Source organism: Tamandua tetradactyla, chromosome 3 (genome assembly GCF_023851605.1).
Source record: "Tamandua tetradactyla isolate mTamTet1 chromosome 3, mTamTet1.pri, whole genome shotgun sequence".
Taxonomy (NCBI): Eukaryota; Metazoa; Chordata; class Mammalia; order Pilosa; family Myrmecophagidae; genus Tamandua; species Tamandua tetradactyla.
In genome coordinates, this window is record NC_135329.1 from 89,197,920 (window position 1) to 89,219,788 (window position 21,869).

At 37.2% G+C, this 21,869-nt stretch overlaps 1 protein-coding gene and 1 non-coding gene across 2 annotated transcripts in view; both read right to left on the minus strand.

Moving 5' to 3' along the window:
* Positions 1–21,869, minus strand: part of CNTNAP5 (contactin associated protein family member 5) — an 818,968-nt gene that overhangs the window by 715,000 nt on the left and 82,099 nt on the right. The gene's annotated exons all lie outside the window — the stretch shown is intronic.
* Positions 192–298, minus strand: LOC143678436 (U6 spliceosomal RNA). The gene has a single exon (XR_013173246.1). It is a non-coding gene; the product is annotated as a U6 spliceosomal RNA (small nuclear RNA).

Sequence of the window (21,869 nt, forward strand, 5' to 3'; positions counted from 1 at the left end):
ATTTAAGTATCAGTTGCTTAACACACTGACTTAAATATAGGCGATATCACAAAAATAAAATATTTTGATATAACAACAAACACAGTTTCCATTTTGATCTTTTTTTGATCAGATATAAATTTTCTGGTGGTTGAAGAAGAACAAACAAATGGATTTTTTTTTGCTTTTTAAGAGGGGAATTTAATGAGTTGAAAAATATGGAACGCTTCATGAATTTGTGCATCATCTTTGCGCAGGGGCCATGCTGACCTTCTCTGTATTGTCCCAATTTTAGTATATGTGCTGCTGAAGCGAGCACTAAACAGATATTCTGATTGGGAGCTGATTCCTTTACTGTCTGTTGTGTTTTTGAAAAGTTAAATTAAGGTCTTTCTCCTTGACTCCACTCCTCCATAAGACTTTCTGTAGTAATGTGGAGGTAGTGCGAGAGACTGAGGCCTGGGTTGTCCATCGGCAGGACAGAATCTTCCAAATGGAGTCATGCCGGTCAGGGCTGAGGAAGAGAACCTGGACCTGCTCCAAGGACTGGTCCCAGAGGGACAGGAAACTGCTCCTAGAAACTCCTGGATGCCCAGGGGAGTGTTTTGTCATCAACGGAAGATGCACAGGTGGTGTGACCATATGCTAACTTCTCAACTTTTGTTGGCTTTTTTAATGTTCTAAGAATTTTATTTTCATTGTCAGGGCAATCAAAGAGGGCAGGAGCTCTGGTAGCCTGGACAACATCACTTCTACCTCAGGTTCTCCTTGCCCATTCCATGCCTGCTCTCAGAACTGGTGATGCCCTCTAAGACAGTGTAGGCTTAGGTGTTTTGTACTTTTTTCCTTCTGTTTGAAGACAATTGCTTAGTTGATGCGAAATAACACAAAAAGTCAAGCTAATTGTTCTAGTTATGTATCTTAAAAAGCTTTCTGAACCCAGATAGTACAACCGGAAAGCATGTTTTCTTGTGATATTAGCTTCCATTTTCACTGACGTTGAAATAAAGTTGTGCTGTTTTTCCCCCGACTCCTTTTCTCTTTGATAGATACTACTTTGAATCACATGGTAGCAATCTCTTACTTCCTTTGGTTTCTTTGTCTAATTCTTCTTTTTTTATGGCAAAGCATCAAAATGCAATGTCTGAGCAGACCACATTCGTCTCCTTATTAATTTATTAAGATTAAATATAATATTTAAGGACCTAAACTATATCACTGGTAAGGTTGGAGTGAGAGATATGATTAGGCCAATAGGAGGAGAATTGGATTGTAGAGTCAGAAGCATAGAAGATTTTAATGAAACACCCACAATCATGAAGAATTCCACAGGAGAAGGTCATGCGATTAACATAAAAAAACAACGATAAAAATGGTTAAATAAAACATGGGTCTGTATAACGTAGTGAACGCTCTTCAAGGTGAAATGTTCTAGAATTCTAGAATTGATAGTGCAGATAAATGCACGACTCTGTGAATATACCAGAAGGCACTGATTGTACTTTAGAGGGATTGTATGTTATATGAATTTATCTCAATAAAACTGTTTTTAAAAAGGCTAAAATGGCTAGTTGAAGGACATTCACCCTCAATTTTGTAGGAATTTGATATATTCAATGGAAATTATTGATAATATTTATTCATTCCACAAATACACATATTGAGTACCTAGTTTGTTATAGGCACAGTTCAAGGAACAGGGGATATAGTAGCAATCAAAAACAGCACAAATTCCTGCATTATGAAGATCTGATATTCCCATGGTAAAATATTTTCTGAATTAGCTATTGGGAAACCTAGACCAAAACTAAATGAGAAATTTTTAAATCATGCAATGTCCTGGAAATTTTAAAGTGTGTGCACCAGAGAGTTTTAGCACAAAAATAAACATTAACCTAATAAAGTTCCTTACCACCCTTAAAAATGTGATTGAGTTAACCCGGTAGATCTTGGTATTGGCCCAGAGATAGGGGCAAGGGAGCGTGAGGCCCGATGCATTCAAACATTCATCCAAACCAGATTTATTGGGTTCTTTTTATGTATAAGCATCACATTTATAAATGCAAGCTGTCACTTCATTCAGCATCATTTATACTTTTCTGTGGCAGTACAGTGCCTTTGGAATAATCACATATAAGATATTTTCCAAGAGATGATTATAATATATTTAGATGTTTATGGACTCATATTATTCAAAAGTGTAGGAACTTTTAAGGATAACCAGGTTTGGACTCTTTGCAATAGAGGATTTCCCTCTACTAAGAAAGTCTAAGGCCTGGCCTTCTGACAACTCCAGTGATAGGAAGCTTATTAGCAAGTAGTTCAGTAGCCACTGTATGTCTTGAACAGTTGGTACAGATTATTCCGTAAGCTTCAGGGTTGTCAGAGGGCACCCAAGCAAAGCAGGTAAATTCTTAGGGCCTTAAATATGAAGAGTTATTTCATATGATATTGCTTCATTAAAACTGCATGCATTACAGTGTTACAACCCTTATCTGCATTTCTGAAACCCAAAAAGATCCAAAATCAAGTTTTGTTTTGTTTTCCATAACTCAATTCGTGGAGAAAGCTACCCTGAACTAATTCAGGCTAATATGCTCTTTTTAAATCCCACTTTGTGGGACTATTCCTACATTTCCTCTGGAAGAGTATTAAAGTATTTGATTAAGGGTAGTGCCACAGCCCCCGCTGGGGTGTTAGGTAACATATGGTGCATGCACTGATTACTTCTATAAATTTTGAAAAAATTCTGAAAATAAACCCGGCCCCCAGGTTTCTAATAGGGTGTTTTGACTTGGCTAACGCTCTACTCTCTGCCAAGTCTTTGTTCAAATGTTACCCCCCTTGATGATAAGCCTTATTCCAATCAACTGCTTTAAAATTGCAGCTCTCTGTCTTCCTCCAAACCGGTATTCTGCACAATTGTTTATTTTCTCCTTTCCTTATCAACTTCTGGTTACTTAGAGTAACATCTGTTAAACAGTAAGAAATACAACCCTCTGTATCCTACCCCAAAACCCTATGCAAATGTAAGCTCCAAAAGGGCAGGGTGTTTTTTTCACTGCTGTATTCCAACCCCTAAAAAGAAGAGCATCTGGCACATGAGAAAAATTCAATGAATTTTGTTGACTAAAAGGCTATATTCATTTAGTTGATCTCTTTTACAAATAAAATGTAAAATGCTTTTTTTCATCATTACTCAAATTCTTGTAATTAAAATAAAGAAAGAATAAAATAAAAATTACCCTTCAGCATTTAGTATGAGATGCATACTATGAACAATTTGAGATATCCTTATTCTAAGTTTATTAGAGATGTTGTGGGTTTATAGAACACTGTGCATAACATGCAAGATCCCCATATACCATATTCTTCTAAGTTATTTTTGATTGATTTATCTGATGTTAATTTACAAGCATTTCCAGTGTGTTTAAGAATCTTTCTAAGGATGTTTTTTAGCAGCTTCATTCAATTCCAGCACATGGATGCAATATAAATTTTTTCAGCATTCTTATAATGTTTTAGAATAAAAATTGAAATTCCTTTATCCTACCTCTCCAGAAATATCAGGAAAGTAGAGTTCTTTTTCTCATTTTGGAATGAAATTTGGCATGTTCAGCGTTCCTGGCATTTAGTGACGAGAATTCAAGCTGAAGTGGCAGCTTTCAGTGGAAAGTACACCTGCCCAGGTGTCAGGAGAACTGGCATTCGCTTCCAGACTTCAAATACCTATCTGCTCTTCTCTGTGCTTTGACTTCCCCTTCCCTTTGTTAGTAAGAACAGTGACCTCTGTCACATCTACTTTACATGGGCTGTTCTGAAGACAAAACAAAGTAATGCTCATGTAAGACCTTTTAAAGTAAAAATTACCATATAACTGAAGGTATTATTAACTCAACACAGCAGAAACAGAGATGTTTGTCAACTGGGTACTATTTACAGTCATCATCAACATGTATCGCATTTCAATGCCTCCCATGACAGCCAAAGCTCAAATCCCACTAAATATGCTTTAAAACATCAAATCTTCCCTATAATTAAAAATGATGATTGGGCACAGAAATCTTAAAAATAGACTTATCTCTATTCAGCAATAGCACACACTAATGAGAAACAAAAGAAAGCAGATAATTATATATTAGTGTCTCCTTTGCCTCTCTCACAGGAACATTGAGCATCAGCAAATTGAAACCTACCTCATGTGACAAACAAGCTATTGCTGAGGGTTTATGTTGTGACTCCAGGTTTCTTTGTGTGAGGTGGCAAAGAGATGGGGGAAGTAGTTTATGCTAAGAGATGGAAGGTGTTTTGGTTTACTAAAGCAGTGGAAAGCCATATGCCAGAAATGGGTTGGTTTTTAGCAAGGGGATTTATCAAATTACAATTCCAAGGCCACGGAAATGTCCAAAGTAAGGCAATGAGAGGACACCTTCACTGAAGGACTGCCAATGTCATCGGGGTATCTCTCAAATGAGTAGGCACATGGCTACATCTGTTGGTCCTTCTCTTCCTGCCTCTGGTTTCATTGGCTGTCTCCAAGATGTGTCTGGGCATTTCTTTCTCTCTTAGCTTCTTCCAGGGCATTGTCTTTCCCTCTCTGCATCTTTCACTTGGTTACATCTCTCTGCTCTCTATCTTTAAGCTCTCTTTCCTAAAGGAGTCTAGTAAAGGATTAGGACCCCCTTGAATTGGGTGTGTCACATCTCCATGTAAAGAATCTAATTGAATGGTGCTACTCACAATGGGTCTGCCTCCAAAAGGGTGGATTAAAAGAACATAGTCTTTTTGGGGGTACATAACAGATTATAACCAGCACAGGGGGTCACTTAGCAAACTGTTTCATGGCTGTACCAAGGTGGGACTGACTTGAGCAGGTTGATTTAATATCTCTGTCTTTGGAACACTTAGAATGGGAACAATTCTTTACTCACAGGCATGAGGTGACCAGATGGCTTCTTGAGGATTTTTTTTTCAATAATTAGAACTGTGGTTTGTGTGTATGTGGTGTGTGTGCTGTAGGATTAGAGGAAATACTTTATTCTACACCTTGTATAGGGTGATGCTCAGGTTTTGTATTAAAGATTAAAAAGAAATCTTGGCCTTTGCCTTGGAGTGGCTCATGGTCTTATATGAAATAAACAAAACAAAACAAGTATATGGATAATTGCCATTCAGATTCATTTGTGGGAAGAAGAGAAGCCTGAAAGCTGCAGCAATTTAGCAGAAGGAAATCTACCCCTGCTTTAATATATAGTGCCCTAGAGAAGCTCTGAAGTTGCAATGATAGTTAGAAAAAATAGGCTAAGAGTGTAGTAGAGATTGAATGTCTCATACACCAAGGCTGACAAAGATGGGAAGAGCATGGATTCTTCTAGAATCATGAATGATTCTGTAGGGATGCCCAAGAGTGTGAGTGTGTAAGTGTGTTTCTGAGAGAAAGAGAGGGAGAGAGATGGAGAGAGAGAAAGAAAGAGGGGTAGCCCTGGACAGTCTCAAATTCTGTGGGTTCTTGTATGTCAAATTAAGGAGATTAAATAGAAATAATTGAACCACTTATTCCTATGAGTAGAATTAAACAGGTTTTCTTTCGATCTCAGGGACTAATTCTTCTATTTATTTTTGAGTGCAGAGCACAGATCTCTCTCCAGTTCCAGATGTTATGACAATGCCAGATCAGTTAAAGATTCAAAGGATGGCAGTTGAAGGATACAATGACAATCTTAGGGACACCTTCAGGTCTGGGAAAAAGAATGTTTAAGACTGCCATCAAAAGACAAGCATTTTTATCAGTAAAAGTCACACTCTACTAACATTTGTGAATGAGGCATCAAACAAAAATTTCTTTTAATCATGCTCCATTAAGAATACGTATCCTCTTGGACAGTAATGTTTAAATCTTTTAAGAATCCTGATTAAAAACAAGATATTGATTATTGCTCTGTATGGAATCACGGTGCAAATATTTTTAAGAAGCAGCAAACATGATGGGGCTCCCAGTCTTCTTGCAGTCTCTTGCTGTCATCCAGGAGAAGACACATGGCAGAGGGAATGGGATGAGAAGCTCAGAGACATTTTGTCCCCAGTCAGTGTTGGGGTTTTATTAAACTGTGATGACAAATCCCTTGTGATATGGGGGTAGTGTTTCTGGTCTCCACTCCACCAGTTTTTGCCTGAGATTTCCTCATCTCTAAATGATAAACTCTAAGTTTCTTCTTTGATCTAACATGTTGTAATTCTTCATTTTTCATAGGAGAATCTAATCTCCTGCAATCTCACAGGCAATCCAGCAAAATGGAGTTGCCGCCAAATGTAGAGTGAATGGAGTAGAGAATACCCATGCACAGCATGGCTTACTTTTCCAAATACCCTCCTCCATGGGCTCTTCACCTCAGACTCACAGATATTTAGATACCATAATATTATTTCTTTCACCCAAAATGACCACTGATTTTTTTTTTTAGTTCAAGTCTTGCCATATCTTCAAGGCTAAGTACAAATTCACCTTGATGTCTACAGTTTATGATGCCAATATTATACCTGGCAACAGCATGCCTCTTCCTAGAATGCAAGCTCCTTAAAGCTAGAGAGCTGGTTTTAACTCCAACCCATATTCCTTTAGAATAACCAAGAAAGCCATATCTTGTGTGTGTCTAATAAACGGGTATCAGTGAATGGAAAATTCCTCTACAATCGGACTCCTTTCATGTAACTTGGTTGTAAATTATGTTATTAAATCTGCATAATCACTGAATAGGCTCAGAATTTATTTTAGATTACCGTTCAGGGTTGGAGTTTTCTTTATTCCAAATCTTATTTGGATTCATAGAGATTTTCTTTTCTGTCTTTCCCCTTATATTTCATTTACATAAAGATAAAATCTGCTTAAAATGTGCCACTTGTAGAGCAAAGTTGGAAGGAATAAGAGGGGGAAAATGATATAAAAATGTAATGTGTAACTTTACTATTCATTCATTTATCTATCCATCCACAAATTCACAAACTCACAAAACACTGATATAATACTAGTACTCAGCTAGACGCTGTTCTAGGAAATGTGATGTAGAGATGGAAGGGACCATCCTGCTGCTTAGGAACTCATGGCCTGTAAATAAGACAAACATGTATACAAAATACAATACAATTTGAGGCATGTTAAAGAAAGGAGTGAGGAGTAAGGGGATCCAGGGAAGAGACCTGCCTACATCTACACAGAAGGTGGGAAAGACAAAACATCACAGGCAATGGCAAAAAAGAACAGGAGTGTTCAAATAAAAGCATGTTGTTTGCAATGGCCATGACCTTCCCAATAAAGGGACACTTCCTAGAGCACGCGATATTTAATCCAAGGCTTATGACTGAAGAGGTACTCTTGCACAGCTGCCAGTGAGCCAGCTCTAGTATAGCCTTGACTTTGACACACACATACACATATACACATATTCACTGTCCTTAGTCATATGGTTAGGACTAGTTGTTTCTCACTTTTTTCCTTTTATTAGTTCCTCTTCCTATTCTAGTCACCTACAGCTGAAGCAATGAGAAACCTCAAACTATGAAGGGCTGGGATCATTTTCAAAAGGCCTTCTCTGATTCAACTGGTGCTTTGGGGATATGTATGATGAAACAGATTTGGCTGTCATCCATGAGTACCTCAGATGACCACAAGACAAAACTAAATAGTCAGAAAACATGGGAACCTGTATATAACTGAATGTGGGAAATCACAGTCTGTAATTAAGAAGACAACATGCCTTAGGTCATCTGCATTGCACAATTTCAGTGCTCCAAGTCTAGTATTAGAAATTTCATCTAGATTAAGGGTTCATTGTCACCACAATAATAAGTTGTGCAGGGGTCTAGAGAGTAGCATGGTGAATAAAGATCAATGTCATCAATAAGTCTTCTTGAAGGAAGCTCTGCTTGTCTTAGCTTTAGAGGATGAAATAGGAATAAAGAAAGTTTATATGTGATAAAATTGTATAGAGAAAGCTCTAAGGGCCATTCAGAGTCAAAAAACAAAACCCATGCCACATAGAGGTTTCTATTTACTGCTTGAAATCCCCACCAGGCAGATAATTGATCCCCTAGACCATTACCTTTGACTCAATACAAAATAAAGCCCATTTGACTAAACCCACTACTATAAGATGTACAAACCCTTGTACAATTAACAGGAGTCAAGCTAACTTCCTTTTTATATTTATAGAAATTCCTTGCCATCCCTAGAACCCTGCAACCATTTCCATTCTGGCTTCCTTTGCTGTGGCAAAACTTTGGTGTCCGTAGTAAAATGGCATAACATGCCAACTCCAATCCAATTCATCTTTCACATGCAAAGAACAGCATGGATTAAGAGACACAGACAAGAATCACAGGCTATATAAACACTCTAGAAGTAAAACAAAATAAAACAAACAAAAAAACCCAGACAGAACCTGAGTCCCCATGCCTAACTTTTGGCAGGAAGATGAGGACATGGATGCTGATGTGGATAGAGGTCCAGCTCTTGATATAAGTGTTGATGTATCATACCTAGAGAAAGCCACTTCTCTTTCCCTTTGATGGAGATAGTTGCATTGTCCTTGTAATTTATCCCTTTACTCCAGGAAGATAATAAGCATGAAATTAGGTGACTAATAGCCCAGTGGAATGAGCTCTAGGAAGCCCACCAATACACAAAGGTGAGGCATTCACAACATCTCAACTTTGGCCTTTACAGATGATTTGCAACCAGAATTAAGCTACACACACATTTTCAAAATGTGTTTGGGTGACATGAAGGAAGAATTAGCCCATTACCCTGGTAATGTTGCAGGAAAAGAACAGCAATTAAGAACCTATGAAAAGAAGAGGCAGCTGCTTTAGCCACTTCAACTTCCATCAGGGCAGAGTTGTTTTTTTTTTTCAGTAATAGACTCCTCGCCCCTTAACGGAAGCAACAGGTTTTGCTGGTTATTTTTTATTCATTCATTCAAAAATTTACCATGTGTTTATTGTTTCCTATCTACTATGCTGGAATATGGACACAGAAAAACCAAGGTATGCTTCCATTTCCCAGGGATCTTACAATCTGAGACAGATACATGCCTATAAAGGGGAGATAAAATGTGGCCAGCATTTCATTGAAAGTCAGTGCTGCATAGGAAGGACACAAAGGGCAGAGTGTTCAATGAAGGGGCTGCTGGAAAAGGCTTCCCAGGAGAGCAGACATGAGTTGGAGCTTCTAAAAAGCCTGCTAGATGAGAAGAGGAAGAAGGCTTTCCATAGAGAAAGCAGTACGACACCTCAACTCCCAACTACTTGACAAAGTCTTGCAAACAGAAACAAAACCATTGGCTGTAATTGCTGGAGAACCTCCTTCAGACTGCAGGGGAGGTCGGATTACTGGAGGGCAGCAAAGAACATCGCAAAAGCTCCAAGTTTTGAGAAAGGCATAGAATGCTCTGCTAGGCCCTTTTTAGGACAGAAAAAAAAAAAAGGTTTGTAAAGGAGAGAAACTCTCATCACTTGATGCAGAGGCAGCTGTGGAGTCAGATGAAAAGATCTGAGTGTGACTTTCAGTTTGCCACCAGGGTGAGTGGGGAAATTCAATCTTCCTGAGTCTCAACCACCTCTTTGAGCAAATATGCATTATGAGACATTTTGTTGATCAAACACATAAAATACTTTGTGAACCAGGTTTGGCTTCTGCATTGGGAGAAATGTATTATTATTTCATCCCCCTTAGTATTGCTGTTATTGGAGGTGTTATTTAGAAATTAAAGAGAGAACTGTGTGGAGAGGCAAATAGAACAGACATGGGTGCCAGCCTGGGGCGGTTCAGTGAGCTAAGGATGACAGTTTATTGCATAGTCCATGCACTCATAAATGATTGTTTATAACTGCACAATATTTACCATGCCAAAACACTTTCCTTTGCACTAATACATCTAATCATTCAGGAACCCTATGAAGTAGATGAGACAGTAATTATATTTTCATTTTACAGGTGAAAAAATTGAGACAATTATTAGCTCAGTGGCTAAAACCTAGTAAGTGACCACTGAATATTAACTGTTGGTAATATTATTGTATCAGTACTATTAATATTAATATCATGATGTTGAATGCCCATACAGCTTGAGTATTTGGCTAACCCAAAGAGCAATAACAATAATTGTGCCTTAAAATCAACCAAATTTCTGATCTGTAAATTAGAGTTACTAGGATCGTTCCATTTACCTCCTAGGATTACTATATTGGTGAAGTCAGATGACTCATTTACAAGTACATTATGTAATGAAAACAGATAAATGCAAGTCACAGTAAGAACATATTCTATGAGGGATATTTTTAACCTGGATTTGATTACTCTGCATAAAGAAAACCTTAACTCAAAGAGTTAAGCCTAATTCACTAAATCTCTAACTACAATAGTAGAGCCCGTTAACTCTATGCTTTCTAAAGCTAACAAAAGGATTTGTTGAGAATGGTCACATCCATACACCATAGTAATGATGCATGCGGTTGTAAAGGGGAGGCATTGAGCTCAGCTCTCCAGTCCTTTTTACTGAGGACAAGTGATGACTATTTATCAGCCTGAGCTGTTTACTCACACAACTGAGGCCCAGTCTGTGGTCTCTTCTACACCAGGATGCCTGTTCTCTTCTTAAGGTCCCAATTGTTAACCTTAGATTGTTTACAATCCTTCTTGGCCACCCCTGGGAAGGGCGGGGGATACTGCAGCCTTGTCTCTCTAGCTTCATTCCCATTATGTTTTTGTATTCTCTGAAATGTCAGCTCTGTGGCAGAGTTTCCTCTGACTGTAACTTTGGGGAGAAATGAAAGCCCCTTTGATGTGCAGACATTTTTCCTGGCTCAGGTGTGATCTGAATATGAGCCCTTTTTTAAGCTCAATGGTGCAGCCTGTGCAGCACATTTAAACATTTTTTTTTCTTCTTGCCAAGGTAGAGCAGAGCATTCCTATATAATCCTGTTTCTCAATTTACTGTGAACAGGTACAATAGCCTAAATAGATTTTCATTTCAACACTTCTGCTCACGCCTCTCTGAGGGTGCTACTTGCAGAGGACCAAGCCTTCAGTTTTCATCCACTCTCTCACAACTGGTGCATCCTACGATTGAAGCACAGAACCAAGACAGGCAGCTAAACGAAACTTTGTCCTTGTCTTCACCAATCCAAAAAAGAGAGCTCATAAGGGAAGGGGAAAATTTCTTTCTAAAACATGTGTAGTAGGAAGGAAAAATATCTTTAAGCAAAGGACTGCTTATAACATGCTCATGTTATGCAAGACTGTTTTTCCCATAAAAGTCCTTCATTTAATTCTTACATACACACTATCCACTTTTTTCAATGGAGAAAAAATACCAATGTCATATAGCTGTACAACCAAAACACATCTAGTTTGAATCACTATAGAGCCACCAAAGGTAAATGACTCCAAAAATCAATTCCCAATCTATTACCTCCCAATAACAACACAATTCAATTCTAAATTATAGAACTCAAGTCATCTCCTGACTATAGAGCCCATTGGACCTGAGCTTAAATCTTAACTCTGTCAGCTATAGTACTACTAACTTGGTCAATTTATGAAACCTTTCTTCATCTTCATGTCTTCATTTGCAAATGGGTTTAGTAATACTAATGATATAGATTGTTGGGAGGACTTTACCATCCCATGTGTGAAACACTTTGCAGTATTTCTGCACAGGATGAACTGCATCAGGAGTCTCCCTTATAGAACATGATCTAAATGAGGTCTTGGATTTTAAAAAGTATGGCTATTAGGGAAAATCTGCTATATTAACACCATTTACTCATCAGAAAACTGGGGCCCATTAACTTCAAATGGCATATTTAAGATCACACAGCTATTCCATGCAGGGCAAAACTATAACCTAAATGAACCATTGTTCTTAAGCTAATGCTCTTTCCACTAAAACACAAATCACTTATAATTCAAAACAGGTTAACCATAGTGTCCCACATTTTGGATTTTCTAAAAAAGCTCAAGCTTTAAAAGTGCTGCTGCTACTAATGTCTATGGGCATCTTATTCTTGGCTATTTTATATACTGCTGCAGATTACTATCATTAATAACAGTATTATCCTCACTTTTTCTCATTTACAAAAGGGAAGGAAACCATCCAGGTAGGATTTTTGAATTCACTTTTAAAATTTATTTTGATAATATCCTATCTGATTCATTCAATGTCTGAATGTCTCCTCCAACCATTGCATATTCCCAGGCATTAAAGGAGTAGAGTTTCTGTGCTGAAGCTGGCAAGGTGGTTGGTGAGATAAAACACGTCCTCAATATATGTAAATATCCATGCAAGAAATCAAAGGAATAAATATCAAAATGAGTTTGGGGCTCACAACTGGTCTTGGAGGAGCCTCAATGATACTGGGGCCATCAGTGAAAATTTCATGGAGTTCCTTTCAGTGGCATCTTGTAGGTTTGCATTGGTGGGGTGACCAGATATCCTGCTTTCAGTCCTGGAGGCTCTCAACTTATTCATCTTTTTTCTGGTTGGCGCAGAAGGATTTCAGCTTATGCATCTCTTCCAGGCGTAATTATTAATCGTGTCTTTGCATTCTCAAAAATTATATTGTCACTCTATAGATAAGCCAAAGGGCAGTCATTCCATGTGGTAGATGCCACTTGAATGAAAGGAAGAGACAGTGTTGCTGGGTGAAACACTCAGCGGAGCTGTTAAAATTGAGGCTGGCAGTCAGGTAGGTGAGGGATTTGGCAAGAAAGCCTTCAGCTTGAAAAACCGCCCTGACTGCCCAAGCACAAAAGAAGTCGGGATTCTTTCTTGTCACCTCTTCCATTTACCGTGCCTCAGTTAAAACTTGCTAGCCACCCAAACTCAACAGTGAAAACAAAGGCAATTTCTTGAAAACTAGGGAGGAAAGGAAAGGTGATCAGATGTAGACCATGACGATATATTTTCAATTTATTGCTGTAAGTAGAGAATCCTATTCCACAGAAAACGAAAACTCACAAAAAGGTATTCAAAGTCTAATTACAACAATAGCTCATGGCCTTGGATTTGGCAAGGTGACAGCACAGGTGGATTGAAGATGCGGCCCCAGACCAGGATTTACTGCCAACAGACACTTTCTTTTCCTCTGTGCATGCAATTTACTGTGATGCCTGCTGAGCTCTCTGGATTAACAAAAGTATCAGTTAGCTCATTTGCCATAGTGACAGAAAGACTTCTAGAATGTAAGATAGGTCAGCTGGTGGCGCTCTTCCTTCCATGATCAGGTAGGAAAATAACAAGGCAAGATAAAGAGGTTTTCAGGTAATCATTTAGGAGTTTCAATGAAGGCTTCTTTATCCTCTTTAATATGAATTTCAGGCCCTCCATCTGAAACCACAATTTTATTGTGTTCAGTCTCATGCCATATGCTGAGGTACCATGTGTCTTTCATGTTTGCCAGTATTCATACGTGTATTTTATTTAAGGTTTCCTTTAAGCAGAGAATAAGCAAACACTCAGATGAACCCCCTCCTTTTATTTACCTGTAAATGTTGAAAGGTATCTCTGGTTAATCTTCTTAAATAATAGCAAAATAGGTTTCATTATCCCATTTTAGAAAGGGGAGTCTTGTGCTGGTTCTCAGACAGACTTACTCTTCCACTGGTTTTAGAAATTCATCCCTTACAAGGCTTACTATCTCAAGTGAAAAAAATATATAACTTCATCTACTCCTTAATGTGAGGAAACTTTTCCTTTGTCTTTCCTATCATCAAATTTAAGGGTTTTAATAGACAAAAATGTAGAGAGAATGGGAGGAAAAGACATTTCAGAGCAAGTGAAATTGGCTCTTGTGAAAGGACCAATGAATTTGGTATCTAGTAGACCCCAGTTCAAAACTCGATGTTGCCCCTTATTAGCTTGACAATACAGGGAAAATATTGTGGGTGTTGTTTTCTTTTAAGTTCTGTGAGCCTTGGTTGCCTCATCTATAAATTGAGATTGATATGGTTGGCAACCTGAGAGAAATGAACCTGATGCATAGCAGTTGCTCAGAAAACTACAGCTGTATCATTTTTGCCTTTTCCTTCTTCCTTACCTCACCACACATGTTTGCTTCTAGAAATTTTAGTTTGAAACTTGCTAATTCCAAAAGCAAGCAAAGCTCATATTCGTAGAAGAGCTACAGAGAACAGGAGAATGGGAGATGAAGGAGAAATTGCTCTCTGGAGCCGGGATTTATCTTAAAATGCCTGTATGCTTGCAGACACCATGGAGATGAGCTCTTTATACTGGGTCTGATAAATAGAAACAATTTTAGCAGAATCATTCAATATGCAAACACTTTAAAAATAAGCAGGAGCTGTTACAACTTTAAATATATCTGTGTTTGACAGTCTGCCTAATGTTTCACGATTTAATTAGTAATATCATTTCCCTGGACTTAAGGTTATCAATCATGTTGTAGTTATTTCATTTCTGGCTGTCTAAATATAGCTGGATAAAGTTCTGGCATTGTTTCTTCTACAAAGATGAGTGAGAATTTTCAAGGAGAAAATGGTGGCAGGAAGAAAATGAGACCACTATACAAAATGAGCCACGAATGAGACCCACCTAGAAATTCCATCTTTCATCAATTCATAGCTATTTAGCATCTCCTCTCTTCCCAACATGAATTATCTTACATGGAACCACCAGTAGAAAGCTTACAAAAGAGCTGTTGAGAAAAAATGAACAACCAAAAGCCAATTAATCTAATTAATGGTGGTAATCCTACCATGCATCTGTCTAGTACAGTTCACGGCAGGCACGTCTACAAAAGTGATTTTATTTAACCTCATTTAATTAGCTCTAAGTGCTAAACTGTTTGGTACACACTGTAAAACTCAGCTGATGCTCAGATAAGGAAAAGATCAACATGGGTTGTAGTCATAGGGGAGATTTCGGGGCTGGATGTGGATTGCAAAGATTGATGGCATGGGATAGTTAAGGTTGGTGACATTGGATAGTTTGGGCAGGGTGGGCAAAGGTACAGTGTGTTTCCTCCAGTATAGCTCATGACTCAAAATACATAAAAAATTTTTTCCAATTGCAAACCTCTTTAAGCCTAATTCAGTGTTTGACCACAAAGACATGTGCTTTTCCTTTTGTGTCTCTCATCAATGATGATAAAAGTCTTGGAAGCCAAAAAGCAATTATTGTGTTGACTGTGCAGATGCACTAATCATGATAAGCATCCTCTCTTGCAGCCCAACTGCCTTGGCTATGCTGACTGCAAGGAAATACTGAGAGAGGAGAAAGCCTCTGAGTGAGTTAAAGAGTGAAAAGAAGTCTGGTAAACAGGGAGGGAAATGGGACCCATGTGCGCTAGAAGTCCAGCTGGAGAGGAAGTGTTGCACTTTTTCTTCCTTGGTTTGCCTTGCTGACACAGGCTGTGTGTGCTTTAAATGATAAGTCCTTACCAAAGACAGACAAGGCATTCACAGAGACTTGTGAAAGAATTTAGCTGGGTAAACCCTAAGCAGTGTGTGTATATCTTGGGAGAAGCACTGATATCATACCATTGATCCTTTGAAGATAGAGAATTGCAGCCAGTAAAAGAAGTGGCCAAGACTAGGAACATAATGAATGGTTCATGTAACCCAAACGACACAGATGAACAATGATTATTTCTCTGTGATTAATACCTATAACTTTCTAACCCCCAAATCTATCTTCTTAACTACTCCAAAGATAGAAGACAACCCAGAAGCTTACACACACACACACACACACACACACGCACACACACACACACACACACACACACACAAAGGACGTCTTCGGAAGCAGGACTACAATAGGGACAATCACAAACCCAGGGACTTCTTCGAGGCCGTATAATAAAATACACACCACGTTTGTCCTTATTTGGCAGGTGTATAGTTTTCTTTTATGTAAGACCTCTAATCTGGTTCTCTCACACACACCACACTCTCTTGGCTTCTATTAGCAATAATTTCTCCTGCGTGCACTGCAGTGCCTGAAAACTTGCCTGGAAGCCCTGCGTTTTGGCCAGGCACTCCCATGATATGATCTGGTCTGGTGGTCTTGGGCAAGTCTAATAAGTCTTCTGCCCTCAGTTGTCTTACCTCTAAAATTAGCCAGTTAGAGCCAATAGTCCCTGAACTCTTTATAACTCTCATTATCTCAAAGACTATGTATTATTTCCTTTTTCTCTAAGTCTATTCAAATTCTCTCCATCTTTCAGGATATAGCTTGTCTCAAATCCTTCAAGCCTACTTTGTCTGAACTTGGTTTCTTCTCTTCACTCCTGTCATGCCCTATGCACCAAGGAAACTGGACCATATCTCAAGTTCACCTTTGCTTTTTCCAGTTGACCCCTTCTCTATTTCTGCCTCAATTATCCTTATCCCCTTTCAGCGTCTTTGTCTGTCCAGGCTAAGCCTTGGCTCTAAGAAGTGATGAGCATCCTGGATGAGGAGTAACTTCTCTTCGTCTTCATAGCACCCTTAAGCGCCGTCATCATCAGACACCACGTCTTTCCCTCCATCGTAACTGCCATGCTTATTTACTTCCATATGACTCTGAAGTCCAATGACAGATGGTCTATCCATAGAGCCATGGTTCAAAAATCTGGCTTCAAAGTGCAGTCATCTAGGAAGGCTTTGAACATCCCAATGCCCAAGAGACTCCAGAGAACAATCTTATCTGAAATTATGGGGTGGACCCAGACATGAGCATTCCTTAAGCACCTCAAGTGATTCAGAATTTGAGAACCACTGCCTTGGAGCACCAATGCTACAATGTTCAGTACTGTGTTAACATATACTAATAAATTGTGATTACTATGGGAACAATTATAAAATATATATAAATATTGAAATAATAAATTATCCCCTGATGAAAACAGCAGTAGTTTCTTTCCTTCCTTTCTGTTCAGTGTAGTTTTTGCCCATACACTTTAAGTTGTAGAATTTATTTTTTAAACTGCTATATCATAGTCTATCTTAAATTATTCTTGAAAATAGCATGGCACCACCCACGTAAAATTTAACTGGTACATTTGTTTCAAATGAGATTTACTATCAGTCTTTCAGACCCATAGTGTTACAGACAAAATTCTTAAAGCTAAAAAGTGTTTTTTGTTTGTTTGTTTGTTTTTACTGGTGTGAACAAGATTGATTTGTTCCATCAAAATAGGCAATCCATAATAAGTGCCTACTCTATGCCAGGGATTTTTTCTAAGAATGAGGCATACAACAGTAGGTGAGAAAAGGAGATCCCTGCTCTTATGGAATGTGTAACTGAAAAACAGAGACAATAACAAGTTGTCTAGACATTTCCATTAATAACTGTCAAGAGGACAATGAAGTGGGGTTATATGATGAGAGTGACTTGGGAGGTGCTATAACTCCAGGTGGTCAGAGAAATTCTCTGGATAGATTGCAGTGCATCTGAGACAGGAACGGCACGAAAAGCCAGGCTGGCAAGGAAGATATGAGGAGTAGGTCATATGAAAACATGATCCTATCAACTTGCAGCAGAAACAAACAAACAAACAAAAGGTTTACTGCTTACTAATGAAGTACTTACAAATTTAAATTTACATATGGAGTAAATTATGATATTTAAATAGGATGAGGAGGTCAATAGATATAGTCCACAGTAGGAGAAGCTCTCTCCTAAAATTTAACACGAGTCATGTTTTCATCCTGAACTGTTGACTCCTGAGGGACATGACTTTGTATATCTTTCTTTTATCCTCTACCTAGTTAAAGAAACATAGGAAATAGGGAGTTAACTTAAAAGTGACAGAGTTCTTATTGGGAATGGTGGAAATGTTTTGGTAATCAGTGGTGGTGATGGTCATAAAACATTGTGATTGTAAATCAATAGCCCTGAAATATATATCTAAATAGAGTTAAAAGGTGAAGTAATGGTTGTATATATGGTAGAAGAATAACGATTTAGGGCAGTGGGACAATGGCTCTGTGGCAGAATTCTTGCCTCCCAAGTCGGGGATCCAGATTCGATTCTCGGTGCCTACCCATGCAAAATGAATAAATAAATAAGCAAACAACAATTTAAAAAAGTATCCATGGAACTGCACTACATAAACAAACCCAAAGTTAAACTATGGACTATAGCTAATAACACAATTATTAAAATGTCGTTTCATCAGATGTAACGAAACTACCACACCAATGCATAGTGTTAATAACACCTGTATTTTATGGATGATTTTTCTGTAAACCCACAACGTCTCTAATAAAAGAAAGAAAAAGAAACATGCCTGGTAGATATTCAGTCAATATTTCCTGGCTGATTTGTTTATGTTCATCCAGGGCAGAGATAAAGAGAAGGAAATTAACATTTATTCAGCATCTACATGCTAATTCATTTTCCTCGCTTAAGACTCTTGTAAGAAAGGTAACAATTTCTCATTTTTATAGAGGAGGCCCCTGAGTCTCAGAGAAATTGAATAAAATGCCCAAGGTCACAGAAATAGTAAATAATAGTCCTGATCATTTTCTTCCTTTAGATTTGCCCATGGTTTTGCCAGGGTCCCCTTCTAATTTGCTGTCTGAATGTATCATCCTCTTCAGTTTGATCTGAAAGTTGATAGCCTGGCTCAATCTTTGATGGCTATAAAGTCAAGGATCTTTATGCTAAAGTTCTTTACTGCCAACCCATTTCTTCAGTTCCAAACTTCTAATAATGGAGAGTTTTGAAAATTATTTCTGTAACTCTAATATGTCCATGGTTTATAAGATTGATATATGCTCATGAATCTAGTAACATCTTAAAGTTTTAGCAAATTAGTTACATGAGCGGGCCATTTTTGTGATGATTCATTATGTTGTATAATTATGAATTTTGTACTTTTCTGTTTATATTTGTTTCAAAAAATAAAAATTTATTAATAAACTGAATCTAGCAATATATAAAAGATATCATGACCAATTTAAGTTCATTTTAAAATGCATTTTGTCATTTGAAAATTAATCAATGCCATTAATTATATTAACAAAATAGAAAATATCCTCTTAAATTCAGAAATATTATTTAATAATATTAAATCTCAATTGCATATACACATATATGTATATATATACACATAAACATGAACATTCATTATATATTAAAAATTCTTATTTCATACTTATAGTATTGCATATAGTAAAAGACATTCTTTAATCTAATAAAGGACTCTATATATGTACCTAAACTAACATCACATGATGAAAATTTGAAAGATTTAATTTTGCGATCAGGAATGGGCAAGGTTATCTATTATCATCACTTTTACTGAATATCGTACTGAACTTCCCATCTGACACAGTGATGCAAGAGAATGATTTCAAAATTAGGGTCAGATGGAAAATAAATAACTGCCATTATTCATGAATGTTATAATTGGATATATAGAAAATAAAAAATCAATAGATAAAGTATTAAGATTTATGAATTTAACAAGGTTGATGGATTCAAGGTCAACATATGAAAACTAATTTATTTCTGCTTAACATTCACAAACCATAAGAAAATTATACATGAAAATAAGATGTAAATTATAATAGCATCAACAATAACAAATACATAAGAAGAAACCTAATAAAAGTAGTATAGTTTTCTGCACAGAAAATTCTAAAACATTTTTGACAGAAATAAAAAACATAAGACCTAAATAAATGAGGAGGGAAAGATAGACAATATTCAGTGATTCCTGACTTGATATTGCAAAGATGTCAGTTTCATTTAGTTCCCAAACTGATCTAGGGAATCGATGCAATGCCAACCAACATCTCAACAAATTTTTTAGAACTTGACAAACTGATTCTAACATTTATATGGAAATTAATAAAAGAACAGGAAGAGCTAACCGTTCTCTTGAATAAGGTGGAAGGCCTTGCACTTTCAGGTATTGACTCACTATAACTACAGCAATTTGGACCATGTATTACTAGCTGCAGGTCAGACAAATACACCAATGGAATAGAATTAGAAATCTGGCAAGAGAGCCACATCAATAGATACTTGATTTATGGCAAAGGTTGTGCTGACAAGCAGTGGGAAAATGATGAAATGTTCATTGGAACCAGGGCAACTGGGAAAAAAAAAATTAAGAAAACTTAGTCTCTATTCTACAATATCTGCAAAAATAAATTCCAGAGGGACTGTAGATCCAAAAATGAAAGGTAAAACCATAGGGATACTAGAGGATAGCAGAATATCATGCTAGTTTAAAATGACTTCTTAAACAAGAAAGAAGATGTTATGAAATAAATAATTGTTGAATTTAATCATTGAAATTCACAATGGCTTCTTGAATTTAATTAAGAGAGTCAACAAGCAAGCAATGGAATGAAGTAAGTCATTTGTAATACACAACAGACCAAGGATTTCAATCCAGAATATAAAAAACTAATTCAGTACACATAAGTAAGGAAAAAAAAAATAACCCATTTGAAAAATGTGAAAAGAGTTGAAGTGGCCTAGTATACCACTTACCCAGAATGCAAGTGCAAAATATTCTTTCTATTTGCATTTGATAAATAATTTTTATGTTACTTTTTTAAAAAATTCATGCATGTGAGAAATATAATGCAAGTACAGAAAAGTGCACAAAAAATAAGATAGTTTTCTCACACATTCATTTAATGAGTGTGGAATAATTTACCTTTCTAGCCTTGATATATATATATTTTTAGCATCACAATTGATTTCTTTTTTGTAAGAAGTAACATGTATGCAAAAAAAGAATACATTTCAAAGCACAGCACCACAATTAGCCGTAGAACATATTTCAGAGTTTGGCATGGGTTACAATTCCACAATTCTAGTTTTTTTACTTCTAGCTGTTCTATGATACTGGGAACTAAAAGAGATATCAATTTAATGATTCAGCAATCATATTTATTTGTTAAATCCTATCATCTCTGTATAACTCCACCATCACTTTTGTCCTTTCTACCCCTCTCTTTAGGGGTGTTTGGGCTATGACCATTCTAACTTTTTCATGTTGGAAGGGACAGTCAATAATATGGGGTAGGGAGATGGAAGTAGCTGAGGTTCTGGAGAGGCTGGGTCTTCTAGGTTTCAAGACTTATGAGTCCAGGGACTGGTCTGGAGGTTATAGGTTTCTGGAAAGTTACTCCAGTGCATGGAACCCTTGTGGAATCTTACATATTGTCCTAGGTATTCTTTAGGATTGGATGGAATGATCCTGATTGGGGTTTGGCAGGTTATGACAGATAACAATGTCTAACTGAAGCTTGTGGAAGAGCAACCTCCAGAGTATCCTCTTGACTTTATTTGAACTCTCTCTGTCATTGATACTTTATTTGTTATACTTCTTTTCTCCTTTTTGGTCAGTCTACCCTTGATACTAATTTGAAGTGCTTCTGGTCTTAGCTACCATGAAAAACGCTGCTATGATCATTCTTGCATGCGTTTCTTGGTAGAGCATGTGCATGTAGCATGCATTTCTGGGGGACATATACCTAGGAGTGGAATTTCTGAGTCGTTGGATGTGGGTATGGGCATCTTACATTTCACTAGACAAGCAACTTATTTCCCAATGCACGATATACATTTACATTCCCATGAGTCCTGTTTAAGCTCCTTGCCAACACTTGATATTATCAGTCTTGATATTGTCAGTCTATTTAATTTTAAGCATTCTGTCAGTTGTGTATTGAATTTATTTGTAGTTTAGTCTATTTGCCTAATTAACTAATAGAAAATAATGAATTATACTTATAACAACTTGAAATAATCCCAAAGTCACATAATATTGAGCAAAAGAAGCCTCACAAAATGATTCATTCTATTTTTTAGAGTTAAAAATGGATATAGTATCTAAGGATGGATGTTTCGGAGGTAAAAGTATAA